At 34.2% G+C, this 18,216-nt stretch overlaps 1 protein-coding gene and 1 long non-coding RNA gene across 8 annotated transcripts in view; both read right to left on the bottom strand.

Moving 5' to 3' along the window:
* PALM2AKAP2 (PALM2 and AKAP2 fusion) overlaps positions 1 to 18,216 on the bottom strand; it is a 485,619-nt gene that overhangs the window by 328,544 nt on the left and 138,859 nt on the right. The window lies entirely within an intron of this gene.
* The window catches only part of LOC141550325 (uncharacterized), a 46,248-nt gene that overhangs the window by 2,195 nt on the left and 25,837 nt on the right, over positions 1 to 18,216 (bottom strand). Inside the window, exon 2 of the long non-coding RNA XR_012484583.1 lies at positions 18,068 to 18,102. This is a non-coding gene — a long non-coding RNA (uncharacterized LOC141550325). The remainder of the gene's footprint in view (positions 1 to 18,067; positions 18,103 to 18,216) is intronic.

Raw genomic sequence — 18,216 nt, 5'->3', positions numbered from 1 at the left:
TTATATCCAAACTGTCTTTCCAAAGGCCATTTAAATAAGTGGTTAGGCCTTCCAATTGAGAGTCATGTTTGATTCTGCTTCTCTCTACATCATTAAGAGAACAGTGGGAAAGTTGGCCCAGATTGGTTGATGCCAGAAGCCTTACTTCATGATCAACCTAACATCTGTTGCTACAAATAATGGGAGCAGATTCATCTTCCTCATTTTATAGGGGAGTTATAGGGGCTCAATTTCAGCTTTTTTTGGGGGAGATATAACCATGTCTTGGCATCTTTTTATAATTTTCTGTCCAAGAGTTTGTGAGCACTCTTGGGGACCACAACATTTTAAAGGTAGAATGAGATATAGGGTAGAATGAAAATATTTACTGGATCTATTTTCTGCCAAGAAACTAATTTAGACTTGTTCACAAGGTATATAGTCATATTAGTTATCATATCTTTGGCAGAATTTACAATGGGGATTCAGTAAGAATAGGTGTTTTCCTCAGACATTACTGAGATTTCCCTGATTTTGTACTTGCAACTTTATAGGGAATATCTTTTTCCAGAAACCAATAAATAAAGACACAAATTTAGTTCCTTAAAATGTAATCCTATACTGCTCAGCATTTTGGTCAAGAAGGCAGGGGTGTCAGCTATAATGGTGTCAAATCATCTGTGTACACCATGAAATTAATTTATCTATTTTATAAATGATACCCTAGTCTGATTCTCTTTTGGGGCACATATTATTGATTTTCATGTTAAGTTAAAAAATAAGATGCTAAAAGATCAGCTCTTGTCTGGATATTTATGACAGTGTCTGGTGCAGATTGAGTTCTTATCATCCTGGGGAGAATCTTTCTACAATGCTAACTGTCTCATCATGAGTCCATTTTAGTGCTAACCATATTGCCTTGCATAGCATTCAGATGAATGCGTTGCTTAGATGGGGCTAGACATTCCTCAGTTTGTCCAACTTTTGGGGACTGCATTTGATATTGTGGCTTGACATTTCATTCTCCAGAAGAGGAAACTAGGTAAACAGGGTTAAATGATTTGTCTCGGGTCACACAACTATTAAGTGCCTGAGGCCAGATTTGAACTCAGGTTTTCCTGACTTCAGGCCAGGGACTTCACTATGCCATCTATCTGCCCCTAGATTACTCCAACAAATTTTCTTTTTATGTCTGTTTTATCCAAGATAAATTGTGTTAAGAAGTTATATTCCCTGCAGTTGTTAGTAGGCATGAAGTCCTTTTGATTCCTGTTGAAGCAGCCATTTCTCATACTCTAACTGATGAGTTTTTTAGACAGAACAAAAGGTATAAACCTTACCTATGGTGTAATCCAGGAAAATAAATCTCTGGTAGAAGGGTAGATTCCTGTTACATTTTATAAATTAAAATGGTTGTAAGTGACTGCCATTCCTTTGGGGAACATAACTGTATTTATGTTATATATTAAAAACAACGGTTAAAATATGTGTCTCCATATTGAATTTCTTCCAGAAGACTGTACACTGATACTCTCTTTCCATATATCCAAATTCACTTCCAAACATTTGTTAATATTCACATTTTAATACTTCAATAGCATTGTGATCTCTTTAATGTGGGTACTCTCATAATAAACAGAATCCAAATGATGCATGCCTAATTAGTGCTTGCTATTTCCATTCATGTTCTGCAGCAAATTTCTCAAGGGAAGTCCATCTAACAAGATAGGGGACTTCCTTTCAATCTCTTGACATCAAATTTATATGAATGTAGAACAGGGGATTTCCACCAGATACTCTTATTATACACCACTATATGACTGGCTTGTTTTGTAAATATTATACATTTTTTTGGATAAAAAATAATTTTGCTACTTTTCCTGCATAAATTGCTCATCCAAAAAGTGTGGTAGCCTGTTAATGTTTAACATGTTTTTATGACTTCAATTACTATGTACTCACCTACTGGTTGTCCTGTTTTGTTTTGTTTTTTATTTTATTTGATGACATTTCACAGAAATATCTCTATATATTGTTATAATTCAAGTATTTAACATTTTCAATAAGTATAGAAAATTCCATCACATTAATGAATTTTTTAAGCAATATCTCTGTTGTTGGGCATTTTATATTGCATCCATTTTCCCCTGGGCAATTTTGTTTGTTTGTTTTTTTTTCTTTTTTTTTAAGTATGCTAGTTTCTAAATGACACTGAATGGTATCCTATGTTCTCAAACACTATCCGTCTTCCTTATAGTCCTCCCAAATATACAAGAGCAGCTTCAAATTCTCATAGGCACAAGGAGAGCAATGAGACTTGAAAGCTGATAGTTAATGATCCTCCTCCTTTTCTGCATGCTCCTTCTGAAGATTATATATATATATATATATATATATATATATATATATATATATATATATATATATATATATATTTGAGCATAGATGTACCCCAGGACTTTATCTTGTCTTATTTTTTCTGTCTATACTTGGTGGGTGATTTCATTAACTGCCATGGGTTCAACCATCAACTCTATGATGATGACATCTAAGTCTACATATAAAGTTCTTAACTCTTATTTATATCTCTAGACTTGGAGATATAATAGAGCTCTAGTAGGAAGTACCATAGGCATATCAAATTTAATTCACGTAAATTTGATATACTGAGTTTGAAGTCACTTTTTAAATTTTATTTTTCATTTATTAAATAAAACAAGTGTTTTCATAGCATAGTATAATAAAATGATTGCACATCAACTGCTATTCCTTTTAAATATATCATAAAATTACCATGTACATTTATTTCTTTTCTTCCTTTCATCCCACTTAGCAATGATTACCATTAGACATAAATGTGTGTGCATATGTATATACATATATATGTATGCACACATATATGTAATATTATTCTATACATCCTACTATTTATCAGTTCTTTCTTTGGATGTAGATAGTATCTTCCTTCTAGTGCCCTTTGTAGCTAATATAGATGTTTTTAATATTCAAAATGACTCATTTACTAAAACCACTCCTCTTAACTTACCTTTTTCTGCCAAAAGTCACATCATTCTTCTAGTCACATAGATTCTTAATATGGAAATTATTCTTGACTCACCCTTATTCATTTCCCATAACCAATCAATTATAAGTCTTATCAGATCTATTTCCAAAATATCTCTCATATATGTCTCTACTTGGACTATGATTCTAATTCAGATCCTCATCATCTCTTCTCTGAACTGCTACAGAAGTCTCCCAATTGGCCTTCCTGCCTCTAATTGCTCTCCTTTCCAATCTTGTCTACCCCTGGTTGCCAATTGGTGTTGCTAAAAACAGGTTTTGCTCAAAAACTTAGTAACTTCTTCCTGCTTCCAAGATTAAGTACACATTTTTCTCATTGTAATTTAAAGCCTTTTACAATTTAATTCAACCTATTTTTTTTCCAGGCTGATTACCCATTAATTCTTCCCACCCCAGGTTCTCAACACTTCAGCTAAATAGGTCTACTTGTTCTCCACATATTACATTACAAGTCCTGTCATTATGCCTTTGAATAAATAGTCTCATGCCTGGAGAGACTCCATCTTTCCTTGTGCTTCATAAAACTCATCCCTGATTTTCTCCCAAAGTCTCTGGGACTTATGCACGTTATTATCTGTGCACATTATTTTCCTCTAATTCACTGAAAACTTGACGGCAGGTATTGATTTGTTTATTTATTTATTGTCTTTGTATTCCCTGGCTTCACAGATACCTAGTTGAAAGCAGGTATTTCATAAAGCTTGTTAAATAATTCTGTCACTTAATCTTTCTGAGTTTCTATTTTATCATTTCTGTCCCAATTCCAAGTTGTCTCAACTTGTACAAGATTATAGCTATCTTAAGAAAATACCTTAATATACTTTAAGAAAAATCTGAGTCAAAAAATATGAGCTTATAAAACAAATATATTAGCAGGTACTCTTTTATAGAGAGTGGATTCTTTTAAACAGCCAGCTTCTCAGTGTTGATGAATATTTAAGGCATGACATTTGAACACAATGTCTAAAGCAAGTTATGCTGAATTTGCTGACTTCAATGTTTGGTTATGTCACTTCTGAGAGGTCTAAAAGTTAGGAAATAAAGGAGTTAACTGCCTTTTTGCTAATTTCTTCACAACTATAATCTAATCTGATTCTTAAGAAACCTGGGGGACTATATTAATTACTTTACAATTATAGTCTAATTCAATTCTTACAAGAACCCATTTTATGGTTGAGGAAACCGAGTTAGACAAAAGTTAAGTGACTTTGACCAATCACATAGATTAAAAGGAAGGCCTTGAACTTAGGTCTATATGAGACCTAGCTACTTTAACCACTGGTCCAACTAACACTTGTCAAAAGTTAAAGGTAACTACATTCTGAGTCAAAAGTTATGCTGATGTTGGAAGAATTCCTAAGAGGAACTAAGCTGGTGGAATGCATCTGCACCATTCTATTTGGGAGGACTAGATGACTTAAGATACAGGATGCCCACAGAGTTTGGGGATTCCAAGAGCCTCAGATGTCACCCTGGAACTACCTGATGATAGATTTGTTTTGGCTCTCTTCTAGTCAACCTTTGCTAGAAGAAATTATGAAATGGTCTTCATGAACAAAAAAAGGGAGAAATTTTAAAATGGCTGCTGTTGAATAGTCATTATAAATGGGAGGATGAAGAAAGTTAGGATCTAGGAATTTTATATCACAACAGGAGGGGGCAGTGAGGTCATTAAAAAAGTCTGGTAAAATTTCTGGCATAAGAATTAAATTGCATCACCATCACCATTATCATCATCAGGGAGGTAGATGACAAAGTGTCCTGGAGACTCATCTTCCTGAGTTCAAATCTGGCCTCCAATACTAACTCACTGTGAGATGCTGGGTAAATCACTTAACCTTGTTTGCTCCTGTAAACGAAGTATAGAAGGAAATGGTAAACCATTCCAGTATCTTTGCCAAGAAAATTCCAAATGGGGTCACAAAGAATTGGATATGACTGAAAAAGGATTGAATTGGTCCTCATCCTAATCCTCTTGTATCAATCCTGTAACAATAGCTAATACATATTTTATAGAAGAAGAAACTGAGGATTTGAGAAATTAGGCTATAAATCTGTGATCACATATCTTTTAACTAATAAAGTTAGGATTTGAGTTTAGAATTTCCTATTCCAAGTCCAGTGCTGGGAAATCTGACATCCTTGTCTTGGTCTCACTGCATGTGAGCAATATAAACAATCAAAATTTGTTTTGCTGTATTAACCTGTGGCACTGGACTACTATCCACAATAAAAAGGAAGGCATCGTTTCTAAGGCAGAGGTTCTTAAACTGGAATCCATAAATTCACTTTAATTTTTTAAAAAATAATTTCACTTCAATATAATTGGGTTCTCTTGCAATCTTATGTATTTTATTTTATGTATTTAAAGACATCACTAAGAGGATAACAAGGCTGCCAAAGGGGTCTATCACACATATCTATCACACATACACACATAAATAGACACGTAAAACATTAAGTTAGGGTACTGACTTTCTGCCTGAAAACATAATTCAGGGATCAAATATTTTTAAAAATCTGAAATCCTTTAAAGGTCTTCTTATACCACCCTCAAAGTCATATCCATTTTCATCATCACTTTCCAAGTTAGGTTGCAATCCCTAAAAATGAATGATTTGACTTTCACTTATCCTTCTCCTGAATCCTCTACTTAACCTGATCTACATATTACATGACTTCAACTACTTCTGTGTAAGCCATACACTATGGCCCCTGGTAGCTTCATTTCTTCCTTTCTGTTAAAACAAATTTGTTATTTATTTTAAAAAATTCATTTGAATTCTGAATTCTCTCTCCATCCCTCTCATATTCACTGAGAATGCAAATTATACATGTGAAATCATGCAAAAAGGGTTTCCATATTAATCATATTTTTTTAAAATCAAGAAAAAAATAAAGAGAAACAGTTATACTCCAATATTGTACTTAAAGCTTATCAGTTCTTTCTCTCTGCCTCTCTCTGTCTCTCTGTCTCTCTCTCTAGCAATTGGGGTAAAGTGACTTGTCCAGAGTCACACAGCTAGGAAGTGTTAAGTGTCTGAGACCAGATTTGAACTCAGGTCCTCCTGACTTCAGGGCTGGTGCTCTATCCACTGCCCTACTTAGCTGGCTGATGGTATTTTTTCTAATGAGTCCTTTGGAACTATTGTGGATCACTGTACTAATCAGAGTAGCTAAATCTTTTCAGTTGATTATTGTTACAATATTCCTGTTACTGTATACAATGTTCTTTTGGTTCTGCTCATTTTGCAGATGACACTTCCCAGGTTTTTCTGAAACTATTCTGCTCATAAATTTTTTAATAGTACAATATTCCATTCAATTGCATGCCACAACTTTTTCAGTCCTTCCCCAATAGGATGGACATCCCCTCAATTTCCAATTCTTTGTTACCACAAAAAGAGCTTCTATAAATATCTTTGTACAGATAGCTCCTTATTCTTTTTTTCATCTTTTTTGGGATACAGACCTAATATTGATATTTCTAGGTCAAAAAATATATACAGTTTTATAGCCCTTTGGGCACACTTCCGAATTATTCTCCAGAATGGTTGGATTAGTTCAATAACTCTACTAACAGTGCACTGATATCCAATATTTCCACATTCCCTCCAATATTTGTCATTTTCTTTTCCTATCACATTAGACAATCTGATAGGTATGAGGTAGTTCCCCAGAGTTATTTCAATTTGCATTTCTTTAATAAAGAGTGATTTAAAGCATTTTCATATGACTATAGAAAGCTTTGATTTCTTCTAAAAACTGGCAGTTTCATTTCTAAAAACTTCCTTGCTCAAAATTTTATGATGGTTTCCAATTGCCTAAAAGAAAAAGTTCAGAATTCTTAGCTTAGCCCTCAAGGTCCTTCGCAATCTGCTCTCCCAACTGGCTTGTTCTTCTCTTTGAATATTCTATTATGGTCAAACTGATGATTCCACTTCAAAAATTCATTCTGCCTCCACAATCAGAGAGGATGGATGCCAAAACTCTTGGCAAGACCGGCTTCTTTTATAGACACAGAGTAACAGGAAAGCAAGATATGGAACATTCTGCCAGGAAGAGCTGCAGGTGTTTCACAGTGAAAGTAGTAATATTAAGATTAAGGTGCTCTCTACCATCATCCTGTTCTCTTCACTCATGTACCAGAGATAGTATCACCCCAAAACACATAAAAATTCAATCTGATTTGTTTATGACAGGTGGATATGCCTGAAAACCAGGTTGTGCCAAAAAAGCTATCTGTCTGCGTAGAACTTTCATGACACACTGCTAGCTAGCACTTAATGTATAATCTGCCAAGCATTCATGCTCCAGACTCTCGGCTCCCATCTGGCCATACTTTACTGATGACTTTATCATTCAGTGACTCAATGTCCTGCTCCAAAACTATGATCTAGTTTCCAGGGCAAAGTGGTCTAAAGGAGGAATTAAGATATTAGCCTCAGCACTGCAGATAGAATAAATAGATATTATTTGTTAAAGTGAACATTTTGATTGTTTTTTCAACTAAATGTTCTTCAACTAAATGCTAGTCATCTAAATCATTTCACAATATGCCTGCTATATTTCTTGGCTTCTGAGGCTGGAATTTCACTTTGGAGCATGAATGAAATACTGTTTTTCATACTAGATCTCTTTCGTTTCTTTTAAGAAATTATTTTACAGGGGAGAGCATCAAAGATCCATAGCAGTTCAGATTTGAAGCATTATAAAAATTCACAAGTTAAAAAAATGGAAACAAAACTGACTGAGGGAATGGCTGAACAAATTGTGGTTTATAAATATGGTGAAACACTACTGCAGGGTAAGAAAAGATGAATATGAGTAATTCAGAGAGGTGCAGGAAAACTTGTAGGAACTGTTATAGAACGAAGCAAGCAGATCCAGTTGAACAATACATACAGTGACTACAATAATAGGAGTGAAAGTAACACCAAAAGGCAGCTGAATTCCAATAAACTGTAACAATTAGTCTTAGCTCCTGCAAAAAAAAAAAAAAAAAAAAAAAAACCAACACAAAAACAAACAAACAAACAAACAAAAAAAAACAACAACAAACTAAGAAAATATACTTCCATATTCCAGATAGAGAAGTGAAATTCTGTATATGTTTTTAGATGGGTTGTTTTGACCTTTTTTTTTTTTTTTTTAATGCTACGTACGAGAGAGGGTTTTATCATTGGTAGGGGGAGCAGATGATATTGGGAAATGACCATTACAACCTAAAAGAGCAGAAGGACTAATGAAATTCAAACAAATAAAAAATTGTCTATCCTTCTCTGACATGACAAAGATTCTAAAAAGAGGACTTTTTAATAAAGCCATGCAAATTGCTCATTATGAAAATAAGAGTAAAGGAAATTAAAGAAATCCTTTATTATCTGGGTCTCTGCTTAATTTTGGGTTTAGGAAGCATACTTATTAATGTTTATGGAATTAGACTTTAAATCAGGAAGAGATGTCCTCTAGTTTTCGTAAGAGAAAGAACCAAAAGAAGCCTGTTTTTTGTTTGTTTATTCAGAAATTTCAATTATGTCCAAGTTTTGGAAATCCCCTTGAAGTTTTCTTGACAAAAGTACAGGAGTAGTTTGCTCTTTCCTTCTCCAGGTAATTTTACAATGAGGAAACAAAGCTAAAGGAAATTAAATGACTGTCCAGGATCACACAGATAGTAAGTGTCGGGAGCCAGATTTGAATTCAGAAAGATGAATCTTCCTGACTCCAGGCTTGGCACTCTACCTGTTGTATTCCCTTGCTTCTTTAGGTGTTTGGGAATCCCCTTTTCTCAGTTCCGTAAAATTACATTTACAAATTGGCTATGTACAAATTCTACTCTTCCACAAGCCTTGATCATTTCCTTCTCTGAAATCCTGTCATTCAATTAGTGCTACAATTGAACAATTGATTATAATTTAATTAAATCAATTAATTACTGGCGTATTATGAGGCTCAAATGATGTCATGAATATACATCATTTTGCAAATTTTAAAGATCTACATAAATAGCAGTTATTACTATAATTAGTTTTAGCTTATGTTCACCAGACTTCATTCCTCTGCCTCTTATAGGACTTCTGCTGAGTTCAAGCACTGTTTATAGTAGAATATACTGGGACTGGAGAGGGGGGCTGGTAAGATTTTGCACCTGGGGACTCCGGGAAAAATGTATGCATGCAGACTTTTAATTTTAATCTGTATTACTAATATTTCCTTAAGTCTAGCCAACCAATAAAATAAGAAATCAAGCCCTGATTTGTAGGGTTTGAGGTCTTCTGAAGAGCAAATGCTCACTCTTAAAATTAAACAATGGATTCTCACAAACCTGATATGAGTTGACTCTAGCACACCTTTGACTAAATGACTAGATTCAGTGGTAGCTGGGTGATATAGTGAATAAAGAACCTTCATTACTAGGTTTGAGGGATGGCTAGATGGAAGTCAGTTCCTGAGTTCAAATCTTACCCCATTTAACCTCAGTAAACTTATTTATCTATAAAATGAGTGGAGAAGGAAATGGCAAACTACTCTGGAGTAGTTTCTGGCAAGATATGACCCAAATGGGGTCACAAAAAATTGGACATGGCAGAAAAATAATTGAATAGCAATAAATAGCAGGCTTGTTGTATAGCAAGAACAAAAGTATAATGCTCTTTAAACTATTGAGCTTTATATAAATATTAGCTGCTATTATTACTTTGTACAATTTGTTGCATAAGTACTTAACATATTATGAGGTATAATAAGCCCCGTTAAGAAATACTGTTGATAGATGTTCATCTGTCTCATCATAAGATGAGGATAATAACATCACTGACCTCACTGGTTTACTCTTAAGATCAAATGGGATAATATATGAAAAGAGATTTGTAAAATTTAAAGCACTATTTAATTGGAGTTACTATTATTTCTATTGATATTTGAAATGAAATCAATATCAACTAACTTGTTGTTAATAGTATGGCAGAAATATAGAATCTTTTAATGGTTTGAGTTATTATTTGATCAAACCTACAAATCCCACAGCAATTCACACCAAGGAAATTGCATCACATTTTGAGAACTCTCTCCTATAAACAGTTACAGAGATCACACAGAATACACGTATAATTTATAGTCTAAGAAAGATTCTTAAGGCCCAAAGAGGGGTTGACTCATGGCCAGAGTCACTACCAAAGTGGGACTTAAAATCAGATCTTCCAGGACAATATTCCTCATAGTCCAGAGGTGTCAAACGTGATCTACAACACTACTCGGACAGGTCAAATCAGATGAAAATATAATTGAGCAATATTTAACAAAATAAACAAAAAGAAGGTAACACAGAGATAATGATAATATGAGGTTTTCTAAGTGAATATGTGCTTCAGGGATCCTTATGTCCAATTTACTGTTTCTATTTGAAACTGACACAGTATTACACATCACCACTTCTCAAGAATATATTACCCTTTTAAAAATTCACAACCCCTCAGTAATGAAAACAAAGGCTTTCATTTCCAGCCAGAAATGTCTGTGAACAGACAGAAATCATGTGGGTTTGGTGCTAGAGGTCCTAGATGATTTCAGGTTGTTGCAAAGCTAGCTGTGCATTTCTAGGAAGTTCACAGAAATGGGCTGTACTGTCAGCTCTCTTAATTTGGTGTTTTGGGGCTGACTGAACAACTTGTAATAAAATGACAACACAGAATAAATATTTCCTGCTGAAGGAAATACCTGTCAATTTTGTGACTTTGAAAATTAGCAACCCACCCAAACATATTTTAATACATACATACTGACTTAGAAAACCACATATTCATGTCATATCTGTTTTATTGTTATTTTATTAAATATTTCCCAATTACATTTGAATTTAGTTCTCGCTGTACTTGGGACCACTGTGGGCCATGTGTCTGACACTTATGGTGTGGAATACATGAAGATTGCAAGGGAAATAAGGCATTGTTAAACTGTATGATCTCCTTTTAAAAAGTTGTTCAATGACCTTTAAAACATTAAATCTGTATTAATTTTCCTTTAAGAATAGAGAAAGCTACAAAATGAGATTTCACATTACACTTAAGCAACTTATTTTTTCCCTACCAATTTATAGTTTTTTGTTTGGTTATCATGATTACCCATAATTTGTTTTTAAATATAAATCCATGTACTTAAGAAATATTTTTGAATAAACTGTTCCTAAATTTCCAGGCTGTCATGATTAATGAACTCATTATCTGGAGGCAGGTAGGTGACTTGCTGGGTCTGGAATCAGATAGTTATTAGTTGTGTGATCCTGGGTAAGCCACTTAACTTATTTGCCTTGCCTTGATTTCCTCAACTGTAAAATGAGAATAATAATAGCACCTACATCTCAGGAATATTGTGACGATCAAATGAGATACTATCTATAAAGCACTTAGCACTGGAACAATAAGGGAGCTATCTAATTTCTTTTCCTCCTCTCATTTAAGAAAAAAAGATTATAAATAAAGACAGAAAAAGCTGGGACAGAATCTGATTATTCTCCTGTTAGCCCAGTGGATAAGGCAGTGCAGCTGGGCTACTGGGAACAGGAAAGTTCCATTAGCAGACAATGACTTCAAGAAGTACCCTGCCTTGTTCTATGTTGGAATTGCCTCAGTCAATACATATAAAGAAGCAGCACTCATGTTGTTTTCATTTAATGACTCGCCTCCACCATGTTCTGAGAATAATCATCCCAAGCAAGGTAAGTAGGAGGGGAAAAAGAAGACAGGGATTGAGTTGAAGCTGGTCAATGCACCTGTGCCTACAAGTGTCTTGGTTCTCTAAGATTATCTGTGTTCCGCTGTTTGTGATAATAAAATAGCCAGGAAAACAAATAGAATATAAGGAAACCCCTTTTTGTGGACCAGGCTGAGACACTGCTACTCTAGAGATAAAATACTGCTAGCACTATTCAGGAGGGTATCTGTGATCGTGTTGTGCATTCAACTGTTGGAGATTTTAATTACAGATTGATCCAAAAGTCTTCTGGTTTAACAATCAACTCTCCAAAAAAGCACAACACACTTTAAAATTTAAACTGCATAATTTACATTTTCTTCATCTCTTTTTAAGTCTAGACAATCAATAAAACAAATTACACTCTGATTTGTAGCCTTTGCTAATCTGGAAGGCATAAATACTTATTGAAAATTAAACAATCTGCTCTCAGCTGTTCTGTCAAGAGATGGTTCCTGTTCACTTCTGGATTAATTCCTCTTTAATATTACTCCTCTCATGGGACATAGTCAATGAGAATTTAAACAGAGGGGTCAAACTCACAGTTTCAAACTGCCCGCAATAGTTATACTGCTGCTGAATCAGACTGACATATAATTGGGGAAATATTTAACAAAATAAATAAAAATAAAACATAGGTAACATTGTATTTCAAAATTAAGTCAATATGTAACCTTCAGGTATCCACATATATGGATTAATGGAGCCCTAGCTTCTGAGTTTGGTACTACTGATCCAGAGGACAAATATTTCTACTTTATTACATCAGTGATACCCAACTATCTAGGAGTTATAAAACTCTTTATTATTATTTCATATCAATAAGAATCCATCTATCCTTTTAAAATGAGCTTTGTATATGTATATATGTATTGATACATATATAAATCCATACACATACCATATATGTGTATATATATATTTATGTATATAGATACATCAAGGTTCTTTAAAAAGGATAAAGTACACACACATATGCACACACATGCATATTCACATGTACAAATACAAACACGTATCTGCCACATGCAGTATATATGCACGTGTGTGTGTGTGTGTGTGTGTGTGTGTGTGTGTGTGTGTATGTGTGTGTGTATTCACACTATGGGATAAGATAGATTTTTTTAAACTGGACCTGTGATTTATTTGGTGTAGAGGATTTCTGGGGAGGAAATTCCTTCTGCCAACTAAACTGCAAATTAAAGTTTTAGAGAATTATCGAGGACCTGAGCGACTAAATAATTTGTCCACAGTCTCATTACCACTAGGTATCAGAGAAAGGTACCCAAGTCTTCCTGATGCTAAGCACAGATTTTTTCTCACTTTCTCTCAGTTTATGCATATGTATATATATACATATATATATATATATATATGCACACATATATTCACAGACACACACAGATATATAGGTATCTTTTTTTTTTTTGGCTAAATTCACCAAAACTAACCTGAGAATCTCATGCTATACTTTTAGATAATTGAGACTAATCTGGGATGCAGCAATACCTAGAGTTTGCTTGAAGTACCAATGTTCAGTCAAGGCATGAAAGACTCATGCACCAAAAAGGATAGGTATAATAAATCTAGGAGATATAATAGACAACAAACTGACCCCAAAGCAATATGATTCCAGACTAAGTGACCAAAATTTTTCACAAGGACCCTAATTTTCCTTCTACATGGGTGAAGCATTAAACTACTGTGTCTCATTTTGGATTATTAAAAAAGAGAAAGAAATGAAAAAAGAACATGGAGAGGATTTTCAGGAGAAATATTCAGCGGTTAGAACAAGTAGGACTTGAAGGGAAGAGAGAAAATTAGGCAGATGGAGATTATTTAGTTTAAAGAAAATTCTGATGAAAAAATTTAATAACAAGCTTAAGTTTATAAAGAACTTTTATGCAAATTGTGTTTGACTCCACTGAGAAACTCTGCTTCTCATGTTTTGTTCTCAGTGGAGTCAGTCATCATAAGGAATTCAGGCTAGATATCTATTTGCTCCTGTGTAAACACATGACACTGTCAAAACAAATTGTATTTAAGAGCCCATTTATTACAAAATGCTCTGTATGCTAGCTATTAAGCATTCTTTTAAATTTCAAAAGTCAAGTTCCTTTAGGATCAGATAAGATCATAATATGCAAAGCACTTTTTTGGTATTTTACTTGATTCACTTTTTAAAAAATATATATTTTTTTCAGTTCTAAATTTTCTCCCTTTTTCCTGACCTTTCTCTACCATTGAGGAGCAAAAAATGCATATCCACTACACATATGAAACATATTTCTACATTAACCATACCCTTCCCCCACCTCCCCACTCCCAAAGCAAGAAAAACAAAGAAAGAGGAAAAATATGCTCAATCTCCAGTCTGAGTAAGTCCAATCTGGACTCCATCTGAGGTTTGAAAAGGATGTTTCTTCATAAATCCACTGGAATTGTCATGGATCATTGTATTGATTAGAGTTGCTAACTTTTTCACAGATAATTATCTTACAAAATTCTCTATAAACCTTAAAGTCTATATACATTTGAGCTGTATTATTCTTCCATCTCTTTTATGCATCACTTTGGCAACATTGGTGAACTTAATGAATACTCTTCAAAGAATACACCTATCTTTTCATTATTCCCAAATTGAGGTCTAGCAGTGTCCAATTTCTTTTCCCTGTGTTTGCTAGAGAGATTATATAGCTGTCTTCCCTCTTTTTGCTCAAGTGAGGCTATGATTCTCATGGCAAGTACCCTTAGCCTGGCATTCCTGCTGAAATCCCTGAGTGTAACTAAAATAGAGCACAGAACCCTGAATAAGAACCTTGTCCTAGAGCCCACATGTAATACATGTACAGGAGATTGCTGAGAGTCTCAGTGGGGGATCAAGTTGTTCTGTCACTTCAGTGTCATGACTGCTCATTTTCCCTTCCAAAATTGGTCTGTAATAATAGCCCATGTGTTTCTAGTGATTTCTTAATCCCCTTGTGTTGGAAACTTGATACTAAATGGGAATTATGAACATCCCATACTTTAAAGCAGCTAGTTGTACCTGCCACTAGGAACATGCTTTAACATTTTCTATTTCTAGAACTGAATATCCTAGAACCCCCAAATTACCATTTACAATATGGATTGTACTTAGTTTTTGTTTTGGTTTTTTTTTTTTTGTTTTTGTTTTTTGTTTTTTTGCTGAGGCAATTGGGGTTAAGTGAATGTATTTAGGTTTTAAGAATTCTTTCACATCCATTATCTGATTTGATACTCATAATAATAATTGTGTGAGGTAAGCTCACTAGCTATCATAAACCCTGTATTACAATGATGGATAAGGGTTTGGTTTTGGAGTTAGGAAGACAGAGGTTCAAGTCTCTCTGGCATATACTAACTGTGGGATTGCTAGCAAGTCAATCAGCATCTCAGTGCTGCAAATAACTCTTTGATATGAGAAGTTATATTTAAGTTACTATAATCTACATCAGTGGAGAGAGTTTCCACACTAGGAACTTCATATGTTAATGAAATGACAGATCCTGATTCAGTAAGTGATTGTGAAGAATGTAGGTGGGGTATGTGGATACAGCTATCTATGCACACTTAAGTCGTATTTTATATAAAAGAAAGTGGGCAAATCCATCTTTCTTTCCAGAATCAAAATGTAGGACAAATGGGAGAAAAAAACTGTGGTATTGAACTATTCACCACTTTGAGCATCTATAGATAATGCAACTGAGTTTTACATTTTAAAGAGCTCTTCTTCCTACACCCCATCTTCCTTCCCTATTTTGCTCCAAACCTTAGCATTGGCAATTTCATTACTAGAAAAACCTATTCCAGTTAGTGTAAAAAAGTTCTACTTAGTCTGCTACATTCTCTACCCACCAAACCAGAGAGAGGATGGGATATGAGGTGAGCAGGACAAAGTGTTCCTGATGCACTGATTCTTCTCTGCTGTGCGATTTACCATCAATGTGAGATACTTCCTTCTCCTCACAACCTTGTTACCATGCTCTAGACCAGCCTGTGCCCCAAATCAGCCCCATTGCCTGTTTTTAAATAGCCTGATCACTAGGAATAGCTTTTACAGTCTGATGTTACCTCATGGTCATAGATTGCTTACCTTCTATTCTGAGTCAACAACTTACTGAATAAGATGATTATCTGATCCAATTAAAAGGCAAAATAATATTCATTAAGGGCAGAGAGAGATTCCTTCCTTATTAACAATACGAATGATTTTTCTTTCCTCTGTTATCGCATATTTTGTGCCTGTTCTCTGTTCTGTACTACAATCATTGTATTTTTATATATATCATAATATTGCATATATGTGTATGAATGGTGTATCCATATGGTAAAATACATGATGGCAGGAATTATGTCTTAATTATCTTTTTTTAAAAACATCATACTAACAAGCATAACTTTTTCGTGGTGTATGTAGAAGTGGTATAGTTGATAGAAAACTATGCCTAGAGCCAGAAAGACCTGAGTTCAAAGCTGCCTCAGGCACTCAGTTTCCTCAACTGTAAAATGGGGTTAATAAAAGCAACTACTTCCCAAGAATGTTCCGATGATTGGATGAGATAATATTTGTAAAGACTTGGTATAGGACCTAACACATTTGTTATTGTTACTTAGTTGTTAAGTTGTGTCTGACTCCTTGTGACCCCATAGACCATAGCAGGCCAATCCTATCCATGTGGTTTTCTTGGTAAAGATACTGAAGTGATTTGCCATTTCCTTCTACAGTTAAATGATTTGTCACAGCTAGTAAGTGTCTGAGGCCAGATCTGACTCAGGTTTTTCTGACTCCAGGCCCAATGCTGTACCCACTTGAACCACCTAATCATCTCCTTGGTTCATAATAGACATTATATAAATGCAAGCTATAGTTAACAAGTGCTTATAGTTACCGAATGAATGCTTGTATAATTATATTGGACTCAGGACATGTCAGTAAGTTTCTATGTGTATTGATCATGAGAATATTACTAGTAAAAATATTATTAATCTAGATTGGCAGAGAGACAGTTTCAAACATGTTTAATCTATAAAGATCAGTCTCATGGTAACTAACACATTATATGCCTATGCTGAAAGAAATGCTATACTGTAAAATACATGATGGCAGGAACTATATCTTAATTATCTTTTTTTTAAACATCATACTAACAAGCATAACTTTTTTGTGGAGAAGGTAAAAGTGGTATGGTTGATTAAAAAACTAAGCCTAGAGTATCAACTACTTTCATTGTAAAGAGTCTGGAGTAGTTATTAGCTTAATTATTCCTGAATTCAAATAAAATAGTTATGTGAATAGTACAATTGTTCCTTTAATTTTGTCATTTCAAATATTTTCTCAATTATATAATAAATACAGCTTACGGCACTACAGAGGTTTGTGAAACCTCCTCAAGTTATAACAAAATTTCAGCAAACTAGAATGCTTAAAGAATAAGCAATGTGGCAATGGTATGGGGTCAGAGGGCAGAATAGAGATTGATCTCTCCAGTGTGGCTAAAATTCTCTTTATTAAAGAAGTGCTTGATATCATATCCAGTTGCACATTCTCCTGAGAAGCATTATGCTTTCTATAAATGTAATTATTGAATAAAGCCGGAAGGAGCCTTTTCCCAAGTGATTTCTAAATCTCTGGAAAATTATTATCTTAAACATAACAAAGTATTCACTGACATTTTCATCATTCAAAAATGATCTTATGTGTTACTAATCAGATCAAATGAGGTAATTTATATATTTATAAATTTATAAATGAGATAAAGATAATATATGCAAAACACTTTGTAAAACCTTGAAGCATTACATAAATGCTATTATTGTTATTAACAAAATATACCACAGATGGCTCATAAGCTATTTTTTTTTTTTTTTTTTTTGGCTGAGGTAACTGGGGTTAAGTAACTTGCGCAGGATCACACATCGAGGAAGTGTTAAGTGTCTAAGGTCAAATTTGAACTCAGGTCCTCCTGATTACAGGGCTGGAACTCTATCCACTGCGCCACCTAGCTGCCCCACTCATAAGCTTTTGCTCACTTGTATATAAATTTTTTCTTGGGATTTGAAGAAAGATTTCCCTTATGATTTCAATAATTTGTGTTTGCATATTTTAGAACTTTTTTCCAAAGCCTGCAAAATCTTTAGCATCTTCAATTTTGCAGGAAACTAGATGATACATAGTGGCTACAGTGTTGGGACTAAAATCAGGTAGACAAGTTCAAATCATACCTCAGAAACTTACCAGCAATGTAACTTGGGGCAAGTCAGCTTCTTCAGCTGTAAAATGAGAACAATAATGGCACCTAGGGTTATTGTGAGGATAAAGTAAAGTAATATTTGTAAAGCATTCAGCACAATTTAACACATGAAATATCGACATCATTTTTGAAT

The sequence above is a fragment of the Sminthopsis crassicaudata genome, chromosome 1 (assembly GCF_048593235.1).
Source record: "Sminthopsis crassicaudata isolate SCR6 chromosome 1, ASM4859323v1, whole genome shotgun sequence".
In the NCBI taxonomy this organism is placed as follows: domain Eukaryota; kingdom Metazoa; phylum Chordata; class Mammalia; order Dasyuromorphia; family Dasyuridae; genus Sminthopsis; species Sminthopsis crassicaudata.
The sequence above is the reverse complement of the archived record's forward strand: the minus strand, read 5'-3'. Positions and strand labels throughout refer to the sequence as shown.